At 41.3% G+C, this 26,674-nt stretch overlaps 18 non-coding genes across 18 annotated transcripts; 13 read left to right on the forward strand and 5 right to left on the reverse strand.

The window, feature by feature from the left end:
• The first annotated feature begins 3,583 nt into the window (after positions 1–3,583).
• On the forward strand, positions 3,584–3,656 carry trnak-uuu (transfer RNA lysine (anticodon UUU)). The gene has a single exon. It is a non-coding gene; the product is annotated as a tRNA-Lys (tRNA).
• Positions 3,657–5,140: 1,484 nt separating this feature from the next.
• Positions 5,141–5,213, forward strand: trnak-uuu (transfer RNA lysine (anticodon UUU)). The gene has a single exon. It is a non-coding gene; the product is annotated as a tRNA-Lys (tRNA).
• Positions 5,214–6,687: 1,474 nt separating this feature from the next.
• Positions 6,688–6,760, forward strand: trnak-uuu (transfer RNA lysine (anticodon UUU)). The gene has a single exon. It is a non-coding gene; the product is annotated as a tRNA-Lys (tRNA).
• Positions 6,761–8,244: 1,484 nt separating this feature from the next.
• On the forward strand, positions 8,245–8,317 carry trnak-uuu (transfer RNA lysine (anticodon UUU)). Its single transcript has one exon. It is a non-coding gene; the product is annotated as a tRNA-Lys (tRNA).
• Positions 8,318–9,791: 1,474 nt separating this feature from the next.
• trnak-uuu (transfer RNA lysine (anticodon UUU)) lies at positions 9,792–9,864 on the forward strand. The gene has a single exon. It is a non-coding gene; the product is annotated as a tRNA-Lys (tRNA).
• Positions 9,865–11,348: 1,484 nt separating this feature from the next.
• Positions 11,349–11,421, forward strand: trnak-uuu (transfer RNA lysine (anticodon UUU)). Its single transcript has one exon. It is a non-coding gene; the product is annotated as a tRNA-Lys (tRNA).
• Positions 11,422–12,901: 1,480 nt separating this feature from the next.
• Positions 12,902–12,974, forward strand: trnak-uuu (transfer RNA lysine (anticodon UUU)). Its single transcript has one exon. It is a non-coding gene; the product is annotated as a tRNA-Lys (tRNA).
• Positions 12,975–14,224: 1,250 nt separating this feature from the next.
• Positions 14,225–14,296, reverse strand: trnaw-cca (transfer RNA tryptophan (anticodon CCA)). The gene has a single exon. It is a non-coding gene; the product is annotated as a tRNA-Trp (tRNA).
• A 168-nt stretch (positions 14,297–14,464) lies between these two features.
• Positions 14,465–14,537, forward strand: trnak-uuu (transfer RNA lysine (anticodon UUU)). Its single transcript has one exon. It is a non-coding gene; the product is annotated as a tRNA-Lys (tRNA).
• A 1,484-nt stretch (positions 14,538–16,021) lies between these two features.
• On the forward strand, positions 16,022–16,094 carry trnak-uuu (transfer RNA lysine (anticodon UUU)). Its single transcript has one exon. It is a non-coding gene; the product is annotated as a tRNA-Lys (tRNA).
• Positions 16,095–17,578: 1,484 nt separating this feature from the next.
• trnak-uuu (transfer RNA lysine (anticodon UUU)) lies at positions 17,579–17,651 on the forward strand. The gene has a single exon. It is a non-coding gene; the product is annotated as a tRNA-Lys (tRNA).
• A 1,484-nt stretch (positions 17,652–19,135) lies between these two features.
• On the forward strand, positions 19,136–19,208 carry trnak-uuu (transfer RNA lysine (anticodon UUU)). Its single transcript has one exon. It is a non-coding gene; the product is annotated as a tRNA-Lys (tRNA).
• Positions 19,209–20,454: 1,246 nt separating this feature from the next.
• Positions 20,455–20,526, reverse strand: trnaw-cca (transfer RNA tryptophan (anticodon CCA)). The gene has a single exon. It is a non-coding gene; the product is annotated as a tRNA-Trp (tRNA).
• Positions 20,527–20,694: 168 nt separating this feature from the next.
• Positions 20,695–20,767, forward strand: trnak-uuu (transfer RNA lysine (anticodon UUU)). The gene has a single exon. It is a non-coding gene; the product is annotated as a tRNA-Lys (tRNA).
• Positions 20,768–22,017: 1,250 nt separating this feature from the next.
• trnaw-cca (transfer RNA tryptophan (anticodon CCA)) lies at positions 22,018–22,089 on the reverse strand. Its single transcript has one exon. It is a non-coding gene; the product is annotated as a tRNA-Trp (tRNA).
• A 2,167-nt stretch (positions 22,090–24,256) lies between these two features.
• trnaw-cca (transfer RNA tryptophan (anticodon CCA)) lies at positions 24,257–24,328 on the reverse strand. The gene has a single exon. It is a non-coding gene; the product is annotated as a tRNA-Trp (tRNA).
• Positions 24,329–25,819: 1,491 nt separating this feature from the next.
• On the reverse strand, positions 25,820–25,891 carry trnaw-cca (transfer RNA tryptophan (anticodon CCA)). Its single transcript has one exon. It is a non-coding gene; the product is annotated as a tRNA-Trp (tRNA).
• Positions 25,892–26,059: 168 nt separating this feature from the next.
• Positions 26,060–26,132, forward strand: trnak-uuu (transfer RNA lysine (anticodon UUU)). The gene has a single exon. It is a non-coding gene; the product is annotated as a tRNA-Lys (tRNA).
• The last annotated feature ends 542 nt before the right edge of the window (positions 26,133–26,674 follow it).

Raw genomic sequence — 26,674 nt, forward strand, 5'->3', positions numbered from 1 at the left:
GATTATCTGAGGACAGCGCCCCACTTACAAAAACATATTCCAACCAAGTAGACGAGTCACAAAAGTCATAAATAGCGATAAAATGAATCACTTACCTTTGAACATCTTCATCTGGTTGCAGTCACAAGAGTCCCAGCTCCACAATAAAGGTTTGTTTTGTCAGAGAAAGTCCCTCTTTATATCCCAAAAACTCTGTTTTGTTGGCGCATTGTGTTCAGTAATACACTGGCTCAAAGGAGGTCAAAACATGCAGACGAATACATCCTAATAGTACCGGCAAAGTTTGTTGAATCTGGATCCTAACCCATTAGAAACTCAATAGGCATTCAATTGAAAACTACCCACATCAAAAAAATCCCACCTCCTGGATAACTTTTCTTCAGGTTTTTGCCTGCCATATCAGTTCTGTTATACTCAGAGACATTATTTTAACAGTTCTGGAAACTGTAGAGTGTGTTCTATCCAAATCTACCATTTATATGCATATCCTAGTTTCTGGGCCTGAGTAACAGGCAGTTTACTTTGGGAACGTTTCTCATCCAGGCATCAAAAAACTGCCCCCAAGCATACATTAAACTCCCTGTTCGAAGACTGACAATCACATGATTTCATTTAAGATTTTGCAGTGTGACAGGTTTTTGTGAGAGACAATTTTCATCAAAAGCAGCATTGGTTTGTTCGTTTCTGTGCGAGATTAGTACTGTAAAGCCACATTGGTACTTGTGCTGATTCACTGAGTATAGGCGGTAGAGATTGCACACATAAAAACCATGACCACGACGTGAGTTGAACACGCAACCTTCTGATCTGGAGTCAGACGCGCCACGAGGTCATTGAGATTTAACATCTTTGGAGAGAATGCCTAGTTCAGATTTTAATGAGTGTATAATTTGGAATGGAGGCCTGGTTCTCTGGGGAAATTAACCATCTGACAATGCCACCCCCATCAGCACGTGCCTCTGCCGGCAGGTTAAGTGTCTGAAAATAAGCAGATCCAGAGCCCAGATAGCTCAGTCGGTAGAGCATCAGCCTTTTAATCTGAGGGTCCAGGGTTCAAGTCCCTGTTTGGGCGTTGCTTTAATGTTTACCTTTTCTGGCGCAGGTGTTCTGCTAGCAACCCACCTCGACAACATCCGGTGAAATTGCAGAGCGCCAAATTCAAAATATAGAAATAGTCAATATAAACATTCACAAAAATACAAGTGCTATACATCGGCTTAAAGATGAACTTCTTGTTAATCCAGCCGCTTTGTCACATTTCAAATAGGATTTACTGCGAAAGCCTACCATGCGATTATCTGAGGACAGCGCCCCACTTACAAAAACATATTCCAACCAAGTAGACGAGTCACAAAAGTCATAAATAGCGATAAAATGAATCACTTACCTTTGAACATCTTCATCTGGTTGCAGTCACAAGAGTCCCAGCTCCACAATAAAGGTTTGTTTTGTCAGAGAAAGTCCCTCTTTATATCCCAAAAACTCTGTTTTGTTGGCGCATTGTGTTCAGTAATACACTGGCTCAAAGGAGGTCAAAACATGCAGACGAATACATCCTAATAGTACCGGCAAAGTTTGTTGAATCTGGATCCTAACCCATTAGAAACTCAATAGGCATTCAATTGAAAACTACCCACATCAAAAAAATCCCACCTCCTGGATAACTTTTCTTCAGGTTTTTGCCTGCCATATCAGTTCTGTTATACTCAGAGACATTATTTTAACAGTTCTGGAAACTGTAGAGTGTGTTCTATCCAAATCTACCATTTATATGCATATCCTAGTTTCTGGGCCTGAGTAACAGGCAGTTTACTTTGGGAACGTTTCTCATCCAGGCATCAAAAAACTGCCCCCAAGCATACATTAAACTCCCTGTTCGAAGACTGACAATCACATGATTTCATTTAAGATTTTGCAGTGTGACAGGTTTTTGTGAGAGACAATTTTCATCAAAAGCAGCATTGGTTTGTTCGTTTCTGTGCGAGATTAGTACTGTAAAGCCACATTGGTACTTGTGCTGATTCACTGAGTATAGGCGGTAGAGATTGCACACATAAAAACCATGACCACGACGTGAGTTGAACACGCAACCTTCTGATCTGGAGTCAGACGCGCCACGAGGTCATTGAGATTTAACATCTTTGGAGAGAATGCCTAGTTCAGATTTTAATGAGTGTATAATTTGGAATGGAGGCCTGGTTCTCTGGGGAAATTAACCATCTGACAATGCCACCCCCATCAGCACGTGCCTCTGCCGGCAGGTTAAGTGTCTGAAAATAAGCAGATCCAGAGCCCAGATAGCTCAGTCGGTAGAGCATCAGCCTTTTAATCTGAGGGTCCAGGGTTCAAGTCCCTGTTTGGGCGTTGCTTTAATGTTTACCTTTTCTGGCGCAGGTGTTCTGCTAGCAACCCACCTCGACAACATCCGGTGAAATTGCAGAGCGCCAAATTCAAAATATAGAAATAGTCAATATAAACATTCACAAAAATACAAGTGCTATACATCGGCTTAAAGATGAACTTCTTGTTAATCCAGCCGCTTTGTCACATTTCAAATAGGATTTACTGCGAAAGCCTACCATGCGATTATCTGAGGACAGCGCCCCACTTACAAAAACATATTCCAACCAAGTAGACGAGTCACAAAAGTCATAAATAGCGATAAAATGAATCACTTACCTTTGAACATCTTCATCTGGTTGCAGTCACAAGAGTCCCAGCTCCACAATAAAGGTTTGTTTTGTTCGAGAAAGTCCCTCTTTATATCCCAAAAAATCTGTTTTGTTGGCGCATTGTGTTCAGTAATACACTGGCTCAAAGGAGGTCAAAACATGCAGACGAATACATCCTAATAGTACCGGCAAAGTTTGTTGAATCTGGATCCTAACCCATTAGAAACTCAATAGGCATTCAATTGAAAACTACCCACATCAAAAAAATCCCACCTCCTGGATAACTTTTCTTCAGGTTTTTGCCTGCCATATCAGTTCTGTTATACTCGGAGACATTATTTTAACAGTTCTGGAAACTGTAGAGTGTGTTCTATCCAAATATACCATTTATATGCATATCCTAGTTTCTGGGCCTGAGTAACAGGCAGTTTACTTTGGGAACGTTTCTCATCCAGGCATCAAAAAACTGCCCCCAAGCATACATTAAACTCCCTGTTCGAAGACTGACAATCACATGATTTCATTTAGGATTTTGCAGTGTGACAGGTTTTTGTGAGAGACAATTTTCATCAAAAGCAGCATTGGTTTGTTCGTTTCTGTGCGAGATTAGTACTGTAAAGCCACATTGGTACTTGTGCTGATTCACTGAGTATAGGCGGTAGAGATTGCACACATAAAAACCATGACCACGACGTGAGTTGAACACGCAACCTTCTGATCTGGAGTCAGACGCGCCATGAGGTCATTGAGATTTAACATCTTTGGAGAGAATGCCTAGTTCAGATTTTAATGAGTGTATAATTTGGAATGGAGGCCTGGTTCTCTGGGGAAATGAACCATCTGACAATGCCACCCCCATCAGCACGTGCCTCTGCCGGCAGGTTAAGTGTCTGAAAATAAGCAGATCCAGAGCCCAGATAGCTCAGTCGGTAGAGCATCAGACTTTTAATCTGAGGGTCCAGGGTTCAAGTCCCTGTTTGGGCGTTGCTTTAATGTTTACCTTTTCTGGCACAGGTGTTCTGCTAGCAACCCACCTCAACAACATCCGGTGAAATTGCAGAGCGCCAAATTCAAAATATAGAAATAGTCAATATAAACATTCACAAAAATACAAGTGCTATACATCGGCTTAAAGATGAACTTCTTGTTAATCCAGCCGCTTTGTCACATTTCAAATAGGATTTACTGCGAAAGCCTACCATGCGATTATCTGAGGACAGCGCCCCACTTACAAAAACATATTCCAACCAAGTAGACGAGTCACAAAAGTCATAAATAGCGATAAAATGAATCACTTACCTTTGAACATCTTCATCTGGTTGCAGTCACAAGAGTCCCAGCTCCACAATAAAGGTTTGTTTTGTCAGAGAAAGTCCCTCTTTATATCCCAAAAACTCTGTTTTGTTGGCGCATTGTGTTCAGTAATACACTGGCTCAAAGGAGGTCAAAACATGCAGACGAATACATCCTAATAGTACCGGCAAAGTTTGTTGAAACATGTCAAACGATGTTCATAATTAATCCTCACGTTGTCAATTGTCTAAATAATACATTTTCAACCGGACAATTGCGTATTCAATAGAAATGAAAAACAACGAAGGGCGCGCACTCTGTCACGCGCGCAAACCAGTACTGCATGCTTCCTCAGTCCACTGACAGCAAGGTCTCATTCTTCTTCATTTTTCAGAAAACAAGTCTAAACCAATGTCTAAAGACTGTTGACATCTAGTGGTAGCCATAGGAACTGCAATCTGGATCCTAACCCATTAGAAACTCAATAGGCATTCAATTGAAAACTACCCACATCAAAAAAATCCCACCTCCTGGATAACTTTTCTTCAGGTTTTTGCCTGCCATATCAGTTCTGTTATACTCAGAGACATTATTTTAACAGTTCTGGAAACTGTAGAGTGTGTTCTATCCAAATCTACCATTTATATGCATATCCTAGTTTCTGGCCTGAGTAACAGGCAGTTTACTTTGGGAACGTTTCTCATCCAGGCATCAAAAAACTGCCCCCAAGCATACATTAAACTCCCTGTTCGAAGACTGACAATCACATGATTTCATTTAAGATTTTGCAGTGTGACAGGTTTTTGTGAGAGACAATTTTCATCAAAAGCAGCATTGGTTTGTTCGTTTCTGTGCGAGATTAGTACTGTAAAGCCACATTGGTACTTGTGCTGATTCACTGAGTATAGGCGGTAGAGATTGCACACATAAACACCATGACCACGACGTGAGTTGAACACGCAACCTTCTGATCTGGAGTCAAACTCGCTACCATTGCGCCACGAGGTCATTGGAATTTAATATCTTTGGAGAGGATGCCTAGTTCAGATTTTAATGAGTGTATAATTTGGAATGGAGGCCTGGTTCTCTGGGGAAATGAACCATCTGACAATGCCACCCCCATCAGCACGTGCCTCTGCCGGCAGGTTAAGTGTCTGAAAATAAGCAGATGCAGAGCCCAGATAGCTCAGTCGGTAGAGCATCAGACTTTTAATCTGAGGGTCCAGGGTTCAAGTCCCTGTTTGGGCGTTGCTTTAATGTTTACCTTTTCTGGCGCAGGTGTTCTGCTAGCAACCCACCTCGACAACATCCGGTGAAATTGCAGAGCGCCAAATTCAAAATATAGAAATAGTCAATATAAACATTCACAAAAATACAAGTGCTATACATCGGCTTAAAGATGAACTTCTTGTTAATCCAGCCACTTTGTCACATTTCAAATAGGATTTACTGCGAAAGCCTACCATGCGATTATCTGAGGACAGCGCCCCACTTACAAAAACATATTCCAACCAAGTAGACGAGTCACAAAAGTCATAAATAGCGATAAAATGAATCACTTACCTTTGAACATCTTCATCTGGTTGCAGTCACAAGAGTCCCAGCTCCACAATAAAGGTTTGTTTTGTCAGAGAAAGTCCCTCTTTATATCCCAAAAACTCTGTTTTGTTGGCGCATTGTGTTCAGTAATACACTGGCTCAAAGGAGGTCAAAACATGCAGACGAATACATCCTAATAGTACCGGCAAAGTTTGTTGAAACATGTCAAACGATGTTCATAATTAATCCTCACGTTGTCAATTGTCTAAATAATACATTTTCAACCGGACAATTGCGTATTCAATAGAAATGAAAAACAACGAAGGGCGCGCACTCTGTCACGCGCGCAAACCAGTACTGCATGCTTCTACAGTCCACTGACAGCAAGGTCTCATTCTTCTTCATTTTTCAGAAAACAAGTCTAAACCAATGTCTAAAGACTGTTGACATCTAGTGGTAGCCATAGGAACTGCAATCTGGATCCTAACCCATTAGAAACTCAATAGGCATTCAATTGAAAACTACCCACATCAAAAAAATCCCACCTCCTGGATAACTTTTCTTCAGGTTTTTGCCTGCCATATCAGTTCTGTTATACTCGGAGACATTATTTTAACAGTTCTGGAAACTGTAGAGTGTGTTCTATCCAAATCTACCATTTATATGCATATCCTAGTTTCTGGGCCTGAGTAACAGGCAGTTTACTTTGGGAACGTTTCTCATCCAGGCATCAAAAAACTGCCCCCAAGCATACATTAAACTCCCTGTTCGAAGACTGACAATCACATGATTTCATTTAGGATTTTGCAGTGTGACAGGTTTTTGTGAGAGACAATTTTCATCAAAAGCAGCATTGGTTTGTTCGTTTCTGTGCGAGATTAGTACTGTAAAGCCACATTGGTACTTGTGCTGATTCACTGAGTATAGGCGGTAGAGATTGCACACATAAAAACCATGACCACGACGTGAGTTGAACACGCAACCTTCTGATCTGGAGTCAGACGCGCCACGAGGTCATTGAGATTTAACATCTTTGGAGAGAATGCCTAGTTCAGATTTTAATGAGTGTATAATTTGGAATGGAGGCCTGGTTCTCTGGGGAAATGAACCATCTGACAATGCCACCCCCATCAGCACGTGCCTCTGCCGGCAGGTTAAGTGTCTGAAAATAAGCAGATCCAGAGCCCAGATAGCTCAGTCGGTAGAGCATCAGACTTTTAATCTGAGGGTCCAGGGTTCAAGTCCCTGTTTGGGCGTTGCTTTAATGTTTACCTTTTCTGGCGCAGGTGTTCTGCTAGCAACCCACCTTGACAACATCCGGTGAAATTGCAGAGCGCCAAATTCAAAATATAGAAATAGTCAATATAAACATTCACAAAAATACAAGTGCTATACATCGGCTTAAAGATGAACTTCTTGTTAATCCAGCCGCTTTGTCACATTTCAAATAGGATTTACTGCGAAAGCCTACCATGCGATTATCTGAGGACAGCGCCCCACTTACAAAAACATATTCCAACCAAGTAGACGAGTCACAAAAGTCATAAATAGCGATAAAATGAATCACTTACCTTTGAACATCTTCATCTGGTTGCAGTCACAAGAGTCCCAGCTCCACAATAAAGGTTTGTTTTGTCAGAGAAAGTCCCTCTTTATATCCCAAAAACTCTGTTTTGTTGGCGCATTGTGTTCAGTAATACACTGGCTCAAAGGAGGTCAAAACATGCAGACGAATACATCCTAATAGTACCGGCAAAGTTTGTTGAAACATGTCAAACGATGTTCATAATTAATCCTCACGTTGTCAATTGTCTAAATAATACATTTTCAACCGGACAATTGCGTATTCAATAGAAATGAAAAACAACGAAGGGCGCGCACTCTGTCACGCGCGCAAACCAGTACTGCATGCTTCCTCAGTCCACTGACAGCAAGGTCTCATTCTTCTTCATTTTTCAGAAAACAAGTCTAAACCAATGTCTAAAGACTGTTGACATCTAGTGGTAGCCATAGGAACTGCAATCTGGATCCTAACCCATTAGAAACTCAATAGGCATTCAATTGAAAACTACCCACATCAAAAAAATCCCACCTCCTGGATAACTTTTCTTCAGGTTTTTGCCTGCCATATCAGTTCTGTTATACTCAGAGACATTATTTTAACAGTTCTGGAAACTGTAGAGTGTGTTCTATCCAAATCTACCATTTATATGCATATCCTAGTTTCTGGCCTGAGTAACAGGCAGTTTACTTTGGGAACGTTTCTCATCCAGGCATCAAAAAACTGCCCCCAAGCATACATTAAACTCCCTGTTCGAAGACTGACAATCACATGATTTCATTTAAGATTTTGCAGTGTGACAGGTTTTTGTGAGAGACAATTTTCATCAAAAGCAGCATTGGTTTGTTCGTGTCTGTGCGAGATTAGTACTGTAAAGCCACATTGGTACTTGTGCTGATTCACTGAGTATAGGCGGTAGAGATTGCACACATAAACACCATGACCACGACGTGAGTTGAACACGCAACCTTCTGATCTGGAGTCAAACTCGCTACCATTGCGCCACGAGGTCATTGGAATTTAATATCTTTGGAGAGGATGCCTAGTTCAGATTTTAATGAGTGTATAATTTGGAATGGAGGCCTGGTTCTCTGGGGAAATGAACCATCTGACAATGCCACCCCCATCAGCACGTGCCTCTGCCGGCAGGTTAAGTGTCTGAAAATAAGCAGACGCAGAGCCCAGATAGCTCAGTCGGTAGAGCATCAGACTTTTAATCTGAGGGTCCAGGGTTCAAGTCCCTGTTTGGGCGTTGCTTTAATGTTTACCTTTTCTGGCGCAGGTGTTCTGCTAGCAACCCACCTCGACAACATCCGGTGAAATTGCAGAGCGCCAAATTCAAAATATAGAAATAGTCAATATAAACATTCACAAAAATACAAGTGTTATACATCGGTTTAAAGATTAACTTCTTGTTAATCCAACCGCTTTGTCACATTTCAAATAGGATTTACTGCGAAAGCCTACCATGCGATTATCTGAGGACAGCGCCCCACTTACAAAAACATATTCCAACCAAGTAGACGAGTCACAAAAGTCATAAATAGCGATAAAATGAATCACTTACCTTTGAACATCTTCATCTGGTTGCAGTCACAAGAGTCCCAGCTCCACAATAAAGGTTTGTTTTGTCAGAGAAAGTCCCTCTTTATATCCCAAAAACTCTGTTTTGTTGGCGCATTGTGTTCAGTAATACACTGGCTCAAAGGAGGTCAAAACATGCAGACGAATACATCCTAATAGTACCGGCAAAGTTTGTTGAAACATGTCAAACGATGTTCATAATTAATCCTCACGTTGTCAATTGTCTAAATAATACATTTTCAACCGGACAATTGCGTATTCAATAGAAATGAAAAACAACGAAGGGCGCGCACTCTGTCACGCGCGCAAACCAGTACTGCATGCTTCTACAGTCCACTGACAGCAAGGTCTCATTCTTCTTCATTTTTCAGAAAACAAGTCTAAACCAATGTCTAAAGACTGTTGACATCTAGTGGTAGCCATAGGAACTGCAATCTGGATCCTAACCCATTAGAAACTCAATAGGCATTCAATTGAAAACTACCCACATCAAAAAAATCCCACCTCCTGGATAACTTTTCTTCAGGTTTTTGCCTGCCATATCAGTTCTGTTATACTCGGAGACATTATTTTAACAGTTCTGGAAACTGTAGAGTGTGTTCTATCCAAATCTACCATTTATATGCATATCCTAGTTTCTGGGCCTGAGTAACAGGCAGTTTACTTTGGGAACGTTTCTCATCCAGGCATCAAAAAACTGCCCCCAAGCATACATTAAACTCCCTGTTCGAAGACTGACAATCACATGATTTCATTTAGGATTTTGCAGTGTGACAGGTTTTTGTGAGAGACAATTTTCATCAAAAGCAGCATTGGTTTGTTCGTTTCTGTGCGAGATTAGTACTGTAAAGCCACATTGGTACTTGTGCTGATTCACTGAGTATAGGCGGTAGAGATTGCACACATAAAAACCATGACCACGACGTGAGTTGAACACGCAACCTTCTGATCTGGAGTCAGACGCGCCACGAGGTCATTGAGATTTAACATCTTTGGAGAGAATGCCTAGTTCAGATTTTAATGAGTGTATAATTTGGAATGGAGGCCTGGTTCTCTGGGGAAATGAACCATCTGACAATGCCACCCCCATCAGCACGTGCCTCTGCCGGCAGGTTAAGTGTCTGAAAATAAGCAGATCCAGAGCCCAGATAGCTCAGTCGGTAGAGCATCAGACTTTTAATCTGAGGGTCCAGGGTTCAAGTCCCTGTTTGGGCGTTGCTTTAATGTTTACCTTTTCTGGCGCAGGTGTTCTGCTAGCAACCCACCTTGACAACATCCGGTGAAATTGCAGAGCGCCAAATTCAAAATATAGAAATAGTCAATATAAACATTCACAAAAATACAAGTGCTATACATCGGCTTAAAGATGAACTTCTTGTTAATCCAGCCGCTTTGTCACATTTCAAATAGGATTTACTGCGAAAGCCTACCATGCGATTATCTGAGGACAGCGCCCCACTTACAAAAACATATTCCAACCAAGTAGACGAGTCACAAAAGTCATAAATAGCGATAAAATGAATCACTTACCTTTGAACATCTTCATCTGGTTGCAGTCACAAGAGTCCCAGCTCCACAATAAAGGTTTGTTTTGTCAGAGAAAGTCCCTCTTTATATCCCAAAAACTCTGTTTTGTTGGCGCATTGTGTTCAGTAATACACTGGCTCAAAGGAGGTCAAAACATGCAGACGAATACATCCTAATAGTACCGGCAAAGTTTGTTGAAACATGTCAAACGATGTTCATAATTAATCCTCACGTTGTCAATTGTCTAAATAATACATTTTCAACCGGACAATTGCGTATTCAATAGAAATGAAAAACAACGAAGGGCGCGCACTCTGTCACGCGCGCAAACCAGTACTGCATGCTTCCTCAGTCCACTGACAGCAAGGTCTCATTCTTCTTCATTTTTCAGAAAACAAGTCTAAACCAATGTCTAAAGACTGTTGACATCTAGTGGTAGCCATAGGAACTGCAATCTGGATCCTAACCCATTAGAAACTCAATAGGCATTCAATTGAAAACTACCCACATCAAAAAAATCCCACCTCCTGGATAACTTTTCTTCAGGTTTTTGCCTGCCATATCAGTTCTGTTATACTCAGAGACATTATTTTAACAGTTCTGGAAACTGTAGAGTGTGTTCTATCCAAATCTACCATTTATATGCATATCCTAGTTTCTGGCCTGAGTAACAGGCCGTTTACTTTGGGAACGTTTCTCATCCAGGCATCAAAAAACTGCCCCCAAGCATACATTAAACTCCCTGTTCGAAGACTGACAATCACATGATTTCATTTAAGATTTTGCAGTGTGACAGGTTTTTGTGAGAGACAATTTTCATCAAAAGCAGCATTGGTTTGTTCGTGTCTGTGCGAGATTAGTACTGTAAAGCCACATTGGTACTTGTGCTGATTCACTGAGTATAGGCGGTAGAGATTGCACACATAAACACCATGACCACGACGTGAGTTGAACACGCAACCTTCTGATCTGGAGTCAAACTCGCTACCATTGCGCCACGAGGTCATTGGAATTTAATATCTTTGGAGAGGATGCCTAGTTCAGATTTTAATGAGTGTATAATTTGGAATGGAGGCCTGGTTCTCTGGGGAAATGAACCATCTGACAATGCCACCCCCATCAGCACGTGCCTCTGCCGGCAGGTTAAGTGTCTGAAAATAAGCAGACGCAGAGCCCAGATAGCTCAGTCGGTAGAGCATCAGACTTTTAATCTGAGGGTCCAGGGTTCAAGTCCCTGTTTGGGCGTTGCTTTAATGTTTACCTTTTCTGGCGCAGGTGTTCTGCTAGCAACCCACCTCGACAACATCCGGTGAAATTGCAGAGCGCCAAATTCAAAATATAGAAATAGTCAATATAAACATTCACAAAAATACAAGTGTTATACATCGGTTTAAAGATTAACTTCATGTTAATCCAACCGCTTTGTCACATTTCAAATAGGATTTACTGCGAAAGCCTACCATGCGATTATCTGAGGACAGCGCCCCACTTACAAAAACATATTCCAACCAAGTAGACGAGTCACAAAAGTCATAAATAGCGATAAAATGAATCACTTACCTTTGAACATCTTCATCTGGTTGCAGTCACAAGAGTCCCAGCTCCACAATAAAGGTTAGTTTTGTCAGAGAAAGTCCCTCTTTATATCCCAAAAACTCTGTTTTGTTGGCGCATTGTGTTCAGTAATACACTGGCTCAAAGGAGGTCAAAACATGCAGACGAATACATCCTAATAGTACCGGCAAAGTTTGTTGAAACATGTCAAACGATGTTCATAATTAATCCTCACGTTGTCAATTGTCTAAATAATACATTTTCAACCGGACAATTGCGTATTCAATAGAAATGAAAAACAACGAAGGGCGCGCACTCTGTCACGCGCGCAAACCAGTACTGCATGCTTCCTCAGTCCACTGACAGCAAGGTCTCATTCTTCTTCATTTTTCAGAAAACAAGTCTAAACCAATGTCTAAAGACTGTTGACATCTAGTGGTAGCCATAGGAACTGCAATCTGGATCCTAACCCATTAGAAACTCAATAGGCATTCAATTGAAAACTACCCACATCAAAAAAATCCCACCTCCTGGATAACTTTTCTTCAGGTTTTTGCCTGCCATATCAGTTCTGTTATACTCAGAGACATTATTTTAACAGTTTTGGAAACTGTAGAGTGTGTTCTATCCAAATTTACCATTTATATGCATATCCTAGTTTCTGGGCCTGAGTAACAGGCAGTTTACTTTGGGAACGTTTCTCATCCAGGCATCAAAAAACTGCCCCCAAGCATACATTAAACTCCCTGTTCGAAGACTGACAATCACATGATTTCATTTAAGATTTTGCAGTGTGACAGGTTTTTGTGAGAGACAATTTTCATCAAAAGCAGCATTGGTTTGTTCGTTTCTGTGCGAGATTAGTACTGTAAAGCCACATTGGTACTTGTGCTGATTCACTGAGTAAAGGCGGCAGAGATTGCACACATAAAAACCATGACGTGAGTTGAACACGCAACCTTCTGATCTGGAGTCAGACGCGCTACCATTGCGCCACGAGGTCATTGACATTTAACATCTTTGGAGAGGATGCCTAGTTCAGATTTTAATGAGTGTATAATTTGGAATGGAGGCCTGGTTCTCTGGGGAAATGAACCATCTGACAATGCCACCCCCATCAGCACGTGCCTCTGCCCGGCAGGTTAAGTGTCTGAAAATAAGCAGATGCAGAGCCCAGATAGCTCAGTCGGTAGAGCATCAGACTTTTAATCTGAGGGTCCAGGGTTCAAGTCCCTGTTTGGGCGTTGCTTTAATGTTTACCTTTTCTGGCGCAGGTGTTCTGCTAGCAACCCACCTCGACAACATCCGGTGAAATTGCAGAGCGCCAAATTCAAAATATAGAAATAGTCAATATAAACATTCACAAAAATACAAGTGCTATACATCGGCTTAAAGATGAACTTCTTGTTAATCCAGCCGCTTTGTCACATTTCAAATAGGATTTACTGCGAAAGCCTACCATGCGATTATCTGAGGACAGCGCCCCACTTACAAAAACATATTCCAACCAAGTAGACGAGTCACAAAAGTCATAAATAGCGATAAAATGAATCACTTACCTTTGAACATCTTCATCTGGTTGCAGTCACAAGAGTCCCAGCTCCACAATAAAGGTTTGTTTTGTTCGAGAAAGTCCCTCTTTATATCCCAAAAACTCTGTTTTGTTGGCGCATTGTGTTCAGTAATACACTGGCTCAAAGGAGGTCAAAACATGCAGACGAATACATCCTAATAGTACCGGCAAAGTTTGTTGAAACATGTCAAACGATGTTCATAATTAATCCTCACGTTCGTTGTCAATTGTCTGAATAATACATTTTCAACCGGACAATTGCGTATTCAATAGAAATGAAAAACAACGAAGGGCGCGCACTCTGTCACGCGCGCAAACCAGTACTGCATGCTTCCTCAGTCCACTGACAGCAAGGTCTCATTCTTCTTCATTTTTCAGAAAACAAGTCTAAACCAATGTCTAAAGACTGTTGACATCTAGTGGTAGCCATAGGAACTGCAATCTGGATCCTAACCCATTAGAAACTCAATAGGCATTCAATTGAAAACTACCCACATCAAAAAAATCCCACCTCCTGGATAACTTTTCTTCAGGTTTTTGCCTGCCATATCAGTTCTGTTATACTCAGAGACATTATTTTAACAGTTTTGGAAACTGTAGAGTGTGTTCTATCCAAATCTACCATTTATATGCATATCCTAGTTTCTGGGCCTGAGTAACAGGCAGTTTACTTTGGGAACGTTTCTCATCCAGGCATCAAAAAACTGCCCCCAAGCATACATTAAACTCCCTGTTCGAAGACTGACAATCACATGATTTCATTTAAGATTTTGCAGTGTGACAGGTTTTTGTGAGAGACAATTTTCATCAAAAGCAGCATTGGTTTGTTCGTTTCTGTGCGAGATTAGTACTGTAAAGCCACATTGGTACTTGTGCTGATTCACTGAGTAAAGGCGGCAGAGATTGCACACATAAAAACCATGACCACGACGTGAGTTGAACACGCAACCTTCTGATCTGGAGTCAGACGCGCTACCATTGCGCCACGAGGTCATTGACATTTAACATCTTTGGAGAGGATGCCTAGTTCAGATTTTAATGAGTGTATAATTTGGAATGGAGGCCTGGTTCTCTGGGGAAATGAACCATCTGACAATGCCACCACCATCAGCACGTGCCTCTGCCCGGCAGGTTAAGTGTCTGAAAATAAACAGATGCAGAGCCCAGATAGCTCAGTCGGTAGAGCATCAGACTTTTAATCTGAGGGTCCAGGGTTCAAGTCCCTGTTTGGGCGTTGCTTTAATGTTTACCTTTTCTGGCGCAGGTGTTCTGCTAGCAACCCACCTCGACAACATCCGGTGAAATTGCAGAGCGCCAAATTCAAAATATAGAAATAGTCAATATAAACATTCACAAAAATACAAGTGCTATACATCGGTTTAAAGATGAACTTCTTGTTAATCCAGCCGCTTTGTCACATTTCAAATAGGATTTACTGCGAAAGCCTACCATGCGATTATCTGAGGACAGCGCCCCACTTACAAAAACATATTCCAACCAAGTAGACGAGTCACAAAAGTCATAAATAGCGATAAAATGAATCACTTACCTTTGAACATCTTCATCTGGTTGCAGTCACAAGAGTCCCAGCTCCACAATAAAGGTTTGTTTTGTCAGAGAAAGTCCCTCTTTATATCCCAAAAACTCTGTTTTGTTGGCGCATTGTGTTCAGTAATACACTGGCTCAAAGGAGGTCAAAACATGCAGACGAATACATCCTAATAGTACCGGCAAAGTTTGTTGAAACATGTCAAACGATGTTCATAATTAATCCTCACGTTGTCAATTGTCTAAATAATACATTTTCAACCGGACAATTGCGTATTCAATAGAAATGAAAAACAACGAAGGGCGCGCACTCTGTCACGCGCGCAAACCAGTACTGCATGCTTCCTCAGTCCACTGACAGCAAGGTCTCATTCTTCTTCATTTTTCAGAAAACAAGTCTAAACCAATGTCTAAAGACTGTTCACATCTAGTGGTAGCCATAGGAACTGCAATCTGGATCCTAACCCATTAGAAACTCAATAGGCATTCAATTGAAAACTACCCACATCAAAAAAATCCCACCTCCTGGATAACTTTTCTTCAGGTTTTTGCCTGCCATATCAGTTCTGTTATACTCAGAGACATTATTTTAACAGTTCTGGAAACTGTAGAGTGTGTTCTATCCAAATCTACCATTTATATGCATATCCTAGTTTCTGGCCTGAGTAACAGGCAGTTTACTTTGGGAACGTTTCTCATCCAGGCATCAAAAAACTGCCCCCAAGCATACATTAAACTCCCTGTTCGAAGACTGACAATCACATGATTTCATTTAAGATTTTGCAGTGTGACAGGTTTTTGTGAGAGACAATTTTCATCAAAAGCAGCATTGGTTTGTTCGTTTCTGTGCGAGATTAGTACTGTAAAGCCACATTGGTACTTGTGCTGATTCACTGAGTATAGGCGGTAGAGATTGCACACATAAACACCATGACCACGACGTGAGTTGAACACGCAACCTTCTGATCTGGAGTCAAACTCGCTACCATTGCGCCACGAGGTCATTGGAATTTAATATCTTTGGAGAGGATGCCTAGTTCAGATTTTAATGAGTGTATAATTTGGAATGGAGGCCTGGTTCTCTGGGGAAATGAACCATCTGACAATGCCACCCCCATCAGCACGTGCCTCTGCCGGCAGGTTAAGTGTCTGAAAATAAGCAGATGCAGAGCCCAGATAGCTCAGTCGGTAGAGCATCAGACTTTTAATCTGAGGGTCCAGGGTTCAAGTCCCTGTTTGGGCGTTGCTTTAATGTTTACCTTTTCTGGCGCAGGTGTTCTGCTAGCAACCCACCTCGACAACATCCGGTGAAATTGCAGAGCGCCAAATTCAAAATATAGAAATAGTCAATATAAACATTCACAAAAATACAAGTGCTATACATCGGCTTAAAGATGAACTTCTTGTTAATCCAGCCGCTTTGTCACATTTCAAATAGGATTTACTGCGAAAGCCTACCATGCGATTATCTGAGGACAGCGCCCCACTTACAAAAACATATTCCAACCAAGTAGACGAGTCACAAAAGTCATAAATAGCGATAAAATGAATCACTTACCTTTGAACATCTTCATCTGGTTGCAGTCACAAGAGTCCCAGCTCCACAATAAAGGTTTGTTTTGTCAGAGAAAGTCCCTCTTTATATCCCAAAAACTCTGTTTTGTTGGCGCATTGTGTTCAGTAATACACTGGCTCAAAGGAGGTCAAAACATGCAGACGAATACATCCTAATAGTACCGGCAAAGTTTGTTGAAACATGTCAAACGATGTTCATAATTAATCCTCACGTTGTCAATTGTCTAAATAATACATTTTCAACCGGACAATTGCGTATTCAATAGAAATGAAAAACAACGAAGGGCGCGCACTCTGTCACGCGCGCAAACCAGTACTGCATGCTTCCTCAGTCCACTGACAGCAAGGTCTCATTCTTCTTCATTTTTCAGAAAACAAGTCTAAACCAATGTCTAAAGACTGTTCACATCTAGTGGTAGCCATAGGAACTGCAATCTGGATCCTAACCCATTAGAAACTCAATAGGCATTCAATTGAAAACTACCCACATCAAAAAAATCCCACCTCCTGGATAACTTTTCTTCAGGTTTTTGCCTGCCATATCAGTTCTGTTATACTCAGAGACATTATTTTAACAGTTCTGGAAACTGTAGAGTGTGTTCTATCCAAATCTACCATTTATATGCATATCCTAGTTTCTGGCCTGAGTAACAGGCAGTTTACTTTGGGAACGTTTCTCATCCAGGCATCAAAAAACTGCCCCCAAGCATACATTAAACTCCCTGTTCGAAGACTGACAATCACATGATTTCATTTAAGATTTTGCAGTGTGACAGGTTTTTGTGAGAGACAATTTTCATCAAAAGCAGCATTGGTTTGTTCGTTTCTGTGCGAGATTAGTACTGTAAAGCCACATTGGTACTTGTGCTGATTCACTGAGTATAGGCGGTAGAGATTGCACACATAAACACCATGACCACGACGTGAGTTGAACACGCAACCTTCTGATCTGGAGTCAAACTCGCTACCATTGCGCCACGAGGTCATTGGAATTTAATATCTTTGGAGAGGATGCCTAGTTCAGATTTTAATGAGTGTATAATTTGGAATGGAGGCCTGGTTCTCTGGGGAAATGAACCATCTGACAATGCCACCCCCATCAGCACGTGCCTCTGCCGGCAGGTTAAGTGTCTGAAAATAAGCAGATGCAGAGCCCAGATAGCTCAGTCGGTAGAGCATCAGACTTTTAATCTGAGGGTCCAGGGTTCAAGTCCCTGTTTGGGCGTTGCTTTAATGTTTACCTTTTCTGGCGCAGGTGTTCTGCTAGCAACCCACCTCGACAACATCCGGTGAAATTGCAGAGCGCCAAATTCAAAATATAGAAATAGTCAATATAAACATTCACAAAAATACAAGTGCTATACATCGGCTTAAAGATGAACTTCTTGTTAATCCAGCCGCTTTGTCACATTTCAAATAGGATTTACTGCGAAAGCCTACCATGCGATTATCTGAGGACAGCGCCCCACTTACAAAAACATATTCCAACCAAGTAGACGAGTCACAAAAGTCATAAATAGCGATAAAATGAATCACTTACCTTTGAACATCTTCATCTGGTTGCAGTCACAAGAGTCCCAGCTCCACAATAAAGGTTTGTTTTGTCAGAGAAAGTCCCTCTTTATATCCCAAAAACTCTGTTTTGTTGGCGCATTGTGTTCAGTAATACACTGGCTCAAAGGAGGTCAAAACATGCAGACGAATACATCCTAATAGTACCGGCAAAGTTTGTTGAAACATGTCAAACGATGTTCATAATTAATCCTCACGTTGTCAATTGTCTAAATAATACATTTTCAACCGGACAATTGCGTATTCAATAGAAATGAAAAACAACGAAGGGCGCGCACTCTGTCACACGCGCAAACCAGTACTGCATGCTTCCTCAGTCCACTGACAGCAAGGTCTCATTCTTCTTCATTTTTCAGAAAACAAGTCTAAACCAATGTCTAAAGACTGTTGACATCTAGTGGTAGCCATAGGAACTGCAATCTGGATCCTAACCCATTAGAAACTCAATAGGCATTCAATTGAAAACTACCCACATCAAAAAAATCCCACCTCCTGGATAACTTTTCTTCAGGTTTTTGCCTGCCATATCAGTTCTGTTATACTCAGAGACATTATTTTAACAGTTCTGGAAACTGTAGAGTGTGTTCTATCCAAATCTACCATTTATATGCATATCCTAGTTTCTGGCCTGAGTAACAGGCAGTTTACTTTGGGAACGTTTCTCATCCAGGCATCAAAAAACTGCCCCCAAGCATACATTAAACTCCCTGTTCGAAGACTGACAATCACATGATTTCATTTAAGATTTTGCAGTGTGACAGGTTTTTGTGAGAGACAATTTTCATCAAAAGCAGCATTGGTTTGTTCGTGTCTGTGCGAGATTAGTACTGTAAAGCCACATTGGTACTTGTGCTGATTCACTGAGTATAGGCGGTAGAGATTGCACACATAAACACCATGACCACGACGTGAGTTGAACACGCAACCTTCTGATCTGGAGTCAAACTCGCTACCATTGCGCCACGAGGTCATTGGAATTTAATATCTTTGGAGAGGATGCCTAGTTCAGATTTTAATGAGTGTATAATTTGGAATGGAGGCCTGGTTCTCTGGGGAAATGAACCATCTGACAATGCCACCCCCATCAGCACGTGCCTCTGCCGGCAGGTTAAGTGTCTGAAAATAAGCAGATGCAGAGCCCAGATAGCTCAGTCGGTAGAGCATCAGACTTTTAATCTGAGGGTCCAGGGTTCAAGTCCCTGTTTGGGCGTTGCTTTAATGTTTACCTTTTCTGGCGCAGGTGTTCTGCTAGCAACCCACCTCGACAACATCCGGTGAAATTGCAGAGCGCCAAATTCAAAATATAGAAATAGTCAATATAAACATTCACAAAAATACAAGTGTTATACATCGGTTTAAAGATTAACTTCTTGTTAATCCAACCGCTTTGTCACATTTCAAATAGGATTTACTGCGAAAGCCTACCATGCGATTATCTGAGGACAGCGCCCCACTTACAAAAACATATTCCAACCAAGTAGACGAGTCACAAAAGTCATAAATAGCGATAAAATGAATCACTTACCTTTGAACATCTTCATCTGGTTGCAGTCACAAGAGTCCCAGCTCCACAATAAAGGTTAGTTTTGTCAGAGAAAGTCCCTCTTTATATCCCAAAAACTCTGTTTTGTTGGCGCATTGTGTTCAGTAATACACTGGCTCAAAGGAGGTCAAAACATGCAGACGAATACATCCTAATAGTACCGGCAAAGTTTGTTGAAACATGTCAAACGATGTTCATAATTAATCCTCACGTTGTCAATTGTCTAAATAATACATTTTCAACCGGACAATTGCGTATTCAATAGAAATGAAAAACAACGAAGGGCGCGCACTCTGTCACGCGCGCAAACCAGTACTGCATGCTTCCTCAGTCCACTGACAGCAAGGTCTCATTCTTCTTCATTTTTCAGAAAACAAGTCTAAACCAATGTCTAAAGACTGTTGACATCTAGTGGTAGCCATAGGAACTGCAATCTGGATCCTAACCCATTAGAAACTCAATAGGCATTCAATTGAAAACTACCCACATCAAAAAAATCCCACCTCCTGGATAACTTTTCTTCAGGTTTTTGCCTGCCATATCAGTTCTGTTATACTCAGAGACATTATTTTAACAGTTTTGGAAACTGTAGAGTGTGTTCTATCCAAATCTACCATTTATATGCATATCCTAGTTTCTGGGCCTGAGTAACAGGCAGTTTACTTTGGGAACGTTTCTCATCCAGGCATCAAAAAACTGCCCCCAAGCATACATTAAACTCCCTGTTCGAAGACTGACAATCACATGATTTCATTTAAGATTTTGCAGTGTGACAGGTTTTTGTGAGAGACAATTTTCATCAAAAGCAGCATTGGTTTGTTCGTTTCTGTGCGAGATTAGTACTGTAAAGCCACATTGGTACTTGTGCTGATTCACTGAGTAAAGGCGGCAGAGATTGCACACATAAAAACCATGACCACGACGTGAGTTGAACACGCAACCTTCTGATCTGGAGTCAGACGCGCTACCATTGCGCCACGAGGTCATTGACATTTAACATCTTTGGAGAGGATGCCTAGTTCAGATTTTAATGAGTGTATAATTTGGAATGGAGGCCTGGTTCTCTGGGGAAATGAACCATCTGACAATGCCACCCCCATCAGCACGTGCCTCTGCCCGGCAGGTTAAGTGTCTGAAAATAAGCAGATGCAGAGCCCAGATAGCTCAGTCGGTAGAGCATCAGACTTTTAATCTGAGGGTCCAGGGTTCAAGTCCCTGTTTGGGCGTTGCTTTAATGTTTACCTTTTCTGGCGCAGGTGTTCTGCTAGCAACCCACCTCGACAACATCCGGTGAAATTGCAGAGCGCCAAATTCAAAATATAGAAATAGTCAATATAAACATTCACAAAAATACAAGTGCTATACATCGGCTTAAAGATGAACTTCTTGTTAATCCAGCCGCTTTGTCACATTTCAAATAGGATTTACTGCGAAAGCCTACCATGCGATTATCTGAGGACAGCGCCCCACTTACAAAAACATATTCCAACCAAGTAGACGAGTCACAAAAGTCATAAATAGCGATAAAATGAATCACTTACCTTTGAACATCTTCATCTGGTTGCAGTCACAAGAGTCCCAGCTCCACAATAAAGGTTTGTTTTGTTCGAGAAAGTCCCTCTTTATATCCCAAAAACTCTGTTTTGTTGGCGCATTGTGTTCAGTAATACACTGGCTCAAAGGAGGTCAAAACATGCAGACGAATACATCCTAATAGTACCGGCAAAGTTTGTTGAAACATGTCAAACGATGTTCATAATTAATCCTCACGTTCGTTGTCAATTGTCTGAATAATACATTTTCAACCGGACAATTGCGTATTCAATAGAAATGAAAAACAACGAAGGGCGCGCACTCTGTCACGCGCGCAAACCAGTACTGCATGCTTCCTCAGTCCACTGACAGCAAGGTCTCATTCTTCTTCATTTTTCAGAAAACAAGTCTAAACCAATGTCTAAAGACTGTTGACATCTAGTGGTAGCCATAGGAACTGCAATCTGGATCCTAACCCATTAGAAACTCAATAGGCATTCAATTGAAAACTACCCACATCAAAAAAATCCCACCTCCTGGATAACTTTTCTTCAGGTTTTTGCCTGCCATATCAGTTCTGTTATACTCAGAGACATTATTTTAACAGTTTTGGAAACTGTAGAGTGTGTTCTATCCAAATCTACCATTTATATGCATATCCTAGTTTCTGGGCCTGAGTAACAGGCAGTTTACTTTGGGAACGTTTCTCATCCAGGCATCAAAAAACTGCCCCCAAGCATACATTAAACTCCCTGTTCGAAGACTGACAATCACATGATTTCATTTAAGATTTTGCAGTGTGACAGGTTTTTGTGAGAGACAATTTTCATCAAAAGCAGCATTGGTTTGTTCGTTTCTGTGCGAGATTAGTACTGTAAAGCCACATTGGTACTTGTGCTGATTCACTGAGTAAAGGCGGCAGAGATTGCACACATAAAAACCATGACCACGACGTGAGTTGAACACGCAACCTTCTGATCTGGAGTCAGACGCGCTACCATTGCGCCACGAGGCCATTGACATTTAACATCTTTGGAGAGGATGCCTAGTTCAGATTTTAATGAGTGTATAATTTGGAATGGAGGCCTGGTTCTCTGGGGAAATGAACCATCTGACAATGCCACCACCATCAGCACGTGCCTCTGCCCGGCAGGTTAAGTGTCTGAAAATAAGCAGATGTAGAGCCCAGATAGCTCTGTCGGTAGAGCATCAGACTTTTAATCTGAGGGTCCAGGGTTCAAGTCCCTGTTTGGGTGTTGCTTTAATGTTTACCTTTTCTGGCGCAGGTGTTCTGCTAGCAACCCACCTCGACAACATCCGGTGAAATTGCAGAGCGCCAAATTCAAAATATAGAAATAGTCAATATAAACATTCACAAAAATACAAGTGCTATACATCGGCTTAAAGATGAACTTCTTGTTAATCCAGCCGCTTTGTCACATTTCAAATAGGATTTACTGCGAAAGCCTACCATGCGATTATCTGAGGACAGCGCCCCACTTACAAAAACATATTCCAACCAAGTAGACAAGTCACAAAAGTCATAAATAGCGATAAAATGAATCACTTACCTTTGAACATCTTCATCTGGTTGCAGTCACAAGAGTCCCAGCTCCACAATAAAGGTTTGTTTTGTTCGAGAAAGTCCCTCTTTATATCCCAAAAACTCTGTTTTGTTGGCGCATTGTGTTCAGTAATACACTGGCTCAAAGGAGGTCAAAACATGCAGACGAATACATCCTAATAGTACCGGCAAAGTTTGTTGAAACATGTCAAACGATGTTCATAATTAATCCTCACGTTCGTTGTCAATTGTCTAAATAATACATTTTCAACCGGACAATTGCGTATTCAATAGAAATGAAAAACAACGAAGGGCGCGCACTCTGTCACGCGCGCAAACCAGTACTGCATGCTTCCTCAGTCCACTGACAGCAAGGTCTCATTCTTCTTCATTTTTCAGAAAACAAGTCTAAACCAATGTCTAAAGACTGTTGACATCTAGTGGTAGCCATAGGAACTGCAATCTGGATCCTAACCCATTAGAAACTCAATAGGCATTCAATTGAAAACTACCCACATCAAAAAAATCCCACCTCCTGGATAACTTTTCTTCAGGTTTTTGCCTGCCATATCAGTTCTGTTATACTCGGAGACATTATTTTAACAGTTCTGGAAACTGTAGAGTGTGTTCTATCCAAATATACCATTTATATGCATATCCTAGTTTCTGGGCCTGAGTAACAGGCAGTTTACTTTGGGAACGTTTCTCATCCAGGCATCAAAAAACTGCCCCCAAGCATACATTAAACTCCCTGTTCGAAGACTGACAATCACATGATTTCATTTAAGATTTTGCAGTGTGACAGGTTTTTGTGGGAGACAAAGGAGGTCAAAACATGCAGACGAATACATCCTAATAGTACCGGCAAAGTTTGTTGAAACATGTCAAACGATGTTCATAATTAATCCTCACGTTCGTTGTCAATTGTCTAAATAATACATTTTCAACCGGACAATTGCGTATTCAATAGAAATGAAAAACAACGAAGGGCGCGCACTCTGTCACGCGCGCAAACCAGTACTGCATGCTTCCTCAGTCCACTGACAGCAAGGTCTCATTCTTCTTCATTTTTCAGAAAACAAGTCTAAACCAATGTCTAAAGACTGTTGACATCTAGTGGTAGCCATAGGAACTGCAATCTGGATCCTAACCCATTAGAAACTCAATAGGCATTCAATTGAAAACTACCCACATCAAAAAAATCCCACCTCCTGGATAACTTTTCTTCAGGTTTTTGCCTGCCATATCAGTTCTGTTATACTCAGAGACGTTATTTTAACAGTTTTGGAAACTGTAAAGTGTGTTCTATCCAAATCTACCATTTATATGCATATCCTAGTTTCTGGGCCTGAGTAACAGGCAGTTTACTTTGGGAACGTTTCTCATCCAGGCATCAAAAAACTGCCCCCAAGCATACATTAAACTCCCTGTTCGAAGACTGACAATCACATGATTTCATTTAAGATTTTGCAGTGTGACAGGTTTTTGTGAGAGACAATTTTCATCAAAAGCAGCATTGGTTTGTTCGTTTCTGTGCGAGATTAGTACTGTAAAGCCACATTGGTACTTGTGCTGATTCACTGAGTAAAGGCGGCAGAGATTGCACACATAAAAACCATGACCACGACGTGAGTTGAACACGCAACCTTCTGATCTGGAGTCAGACGCGCTACCATTGCGCCACGAGGCCATTGACATTTAACATCTTTGGAGAGGATGCCTAGTTCAGATTTTAATGAGTGTATAATTTGGAATGGAGGCCTGGTTCTCTGGGGAAATGAACCATCTGACAATGCCACCACCATCAGCACGTGCCTCTGCCCGGCAGGTTAAGTGTCTGAAAATAAGCAGATGCAGAGCCCAGATAGCTCAGTCGGTAGAGCATCAGACTTTTAATCTGAGGGTCCAGGGTTCAAGTCCCTGTTTGGGTGTTGCTTTAATGTTTACCTTTTCTGGCGCAGGTGTTCTGCTAGCAACCCACCTCGACAACATCCGGTGAAATTGCAGAGCGCCAAATTCAAAATATAGAAATAGTCAATATAAACATTCACAAAAATACAAGTGCTATACATCGGCTTAAAGATGAACTTCTTGTTAATCCAGCCGCTTTGTCACATTTCAAATAGGATTTACTGCGAAAGCCTACCATGCGATTATCTGAGGACAGCGCCCCACTTACAAAAACATATTCCAACCAAGTAGACAAGTCACAAAAGTCATAAATAGCGATAAAATGAATCACTTACCTTTGAACATCTTCATCTGGTTGCAGTCACAAGAGTCCCAGCTCCACAATAAAGGTTTGTTTTGTTCGAGAAAGTCCCTCTTTATATCCCAAAAACTCTGTTTTGTTGGCGCATTGTGTTCAGTAATACACTGGCTCAAAGGAGGTCAAAACATGCAGACGAATACATCCTAATAGTACCGGCAAAGTTTGTTGAAACATGTCAAACGATGTTCATAATTAATCCTCACGTTCGTTGTCAATTGTCTAAATAATACATTTTCAACCGGACAATTGCGTATTCAATAGAAATGAAAAACAACGAAGGGCGCGCACTCTGTCACGCGCGCAAACCAGTACTGCATGCTTCCTCAGTCCACTGACAGCAAGGTCTCATTCTTCTTCATTTTTCAGAAAACAAGTCTAAACCAATGTCTAAAGACTGTTGACATCTAGTGGTAGCCATAGGAACTGCAATCTGGATCCTAACCCATTAGAAACTCAATAGGCATTCAATTGAAAACTACCCACATCAAAAAAATCCCACCTCCTGGATAACTTTTCTTCAGGTTTTTGCCTGCCATATCAGTTCTGTTATACTCAGAGACATTATTTTAACAGTTCTGGAAACTGTAGAGTGTGTTCTATCCAAATCTACCATTTATATGCATATCCTAGTTTCTGGGCCTGAGTAACAGGCAGTTTACTTTGGGAACGTTTCTCATCCAGGCATCAAAAAACTGCCCCCAAGCATACATTAAACTCCCTGTTCGAAGACTGACAATCACATGATTTCATTTAAGATTTTGCAGTGTGACAGGTTTTTGTGAGAGACAATTTTCATCAAAAGCAGCATTGGTTTGTTCGTTTCTGTGCGAGATTAGTACTGTAAAGCCACATTGGTACTTGTGCTGATTCACTGAGTAAAGGCGGCAGAGATTGCACACATAAAAACCATGACCACGACGTGAGTTGAACACGCAACCTTCTGATCTGGAGTCAGACGCGCTACCATTGCGCCACGAGGTCATTGACATTTAACATCTTTGGAGAGGATGCCTAGTTCAGATTTTAATGAGTGTATAATTTGGAATGGAGGCCTGGTTCTCTGGGGAAATGAACCATCTGACAATGCCACCACCATCAGCACGTGCCTCTGCCCGGCAGGTTAAGTGTCTGAAAATAAACAGATGCAGAGCCCAGATAGCTCAGTCGGTAGAGCATCAGACTTTTAATCTGAGGGTCCAGGGTTCAAGTCCCTGTTTGGGCGTTGCTGTAATGTTTACCTTTTCTGGCGCAGGTGTTCTGCTAGCAACCCACCTCGACAACATCCGGTGAAATTGCAGAGCGCCAAATTCAAAATATAGAAATAGTCAATATAAACATTCACAAAAATACAAGTGCTATACATCGGTTTAAAGATGAACTTCTTGTTAATCCAGCCGCTTTGTCACATTTCAAATAGGATTTACTGCGAAAGCCTACCATGCGATTATCTGAGGACAGCGCCCCACTTACAAAAACATATTCCAACCAAGTAGACGAGTCACAAAAGTCATAAATAGCGATAAAATGAATCACTTACCTTTGAACATCTTCATCTGGTTGCAGTCACAAGAGTCCCAGCTCCACAATAAAGGTTTGTTTTGTTCGAGAAAGTCCCTCTTTATATCCCAAAAACTCTGTTTTGTTGGCGCATTGTGTTCAGTAATACACTGGCTCAAAGGAGGTCAAAACATGCAGACGAATACATCCTAATAGTACCGGCAAAGTTTGTTGAAACATGTCAAACGATGTTCATAATTAATCCTC

The sequence above is a fragment of the Oncorhynchus mykiss genome, chromosome 28 (assembly GCF_057628025.1).
Source record: "Oncorhynchus mykiss isolate SJ-2025 chromosome 28, ASM5762802v1, whole genome shotgun sequence".
NCBI lineage: Eukaryota > Metazoa > Chordata > Actinopteri > Salmoniformes > Salmonidae > Oncorhynchus > Oncorhynchus mykiss.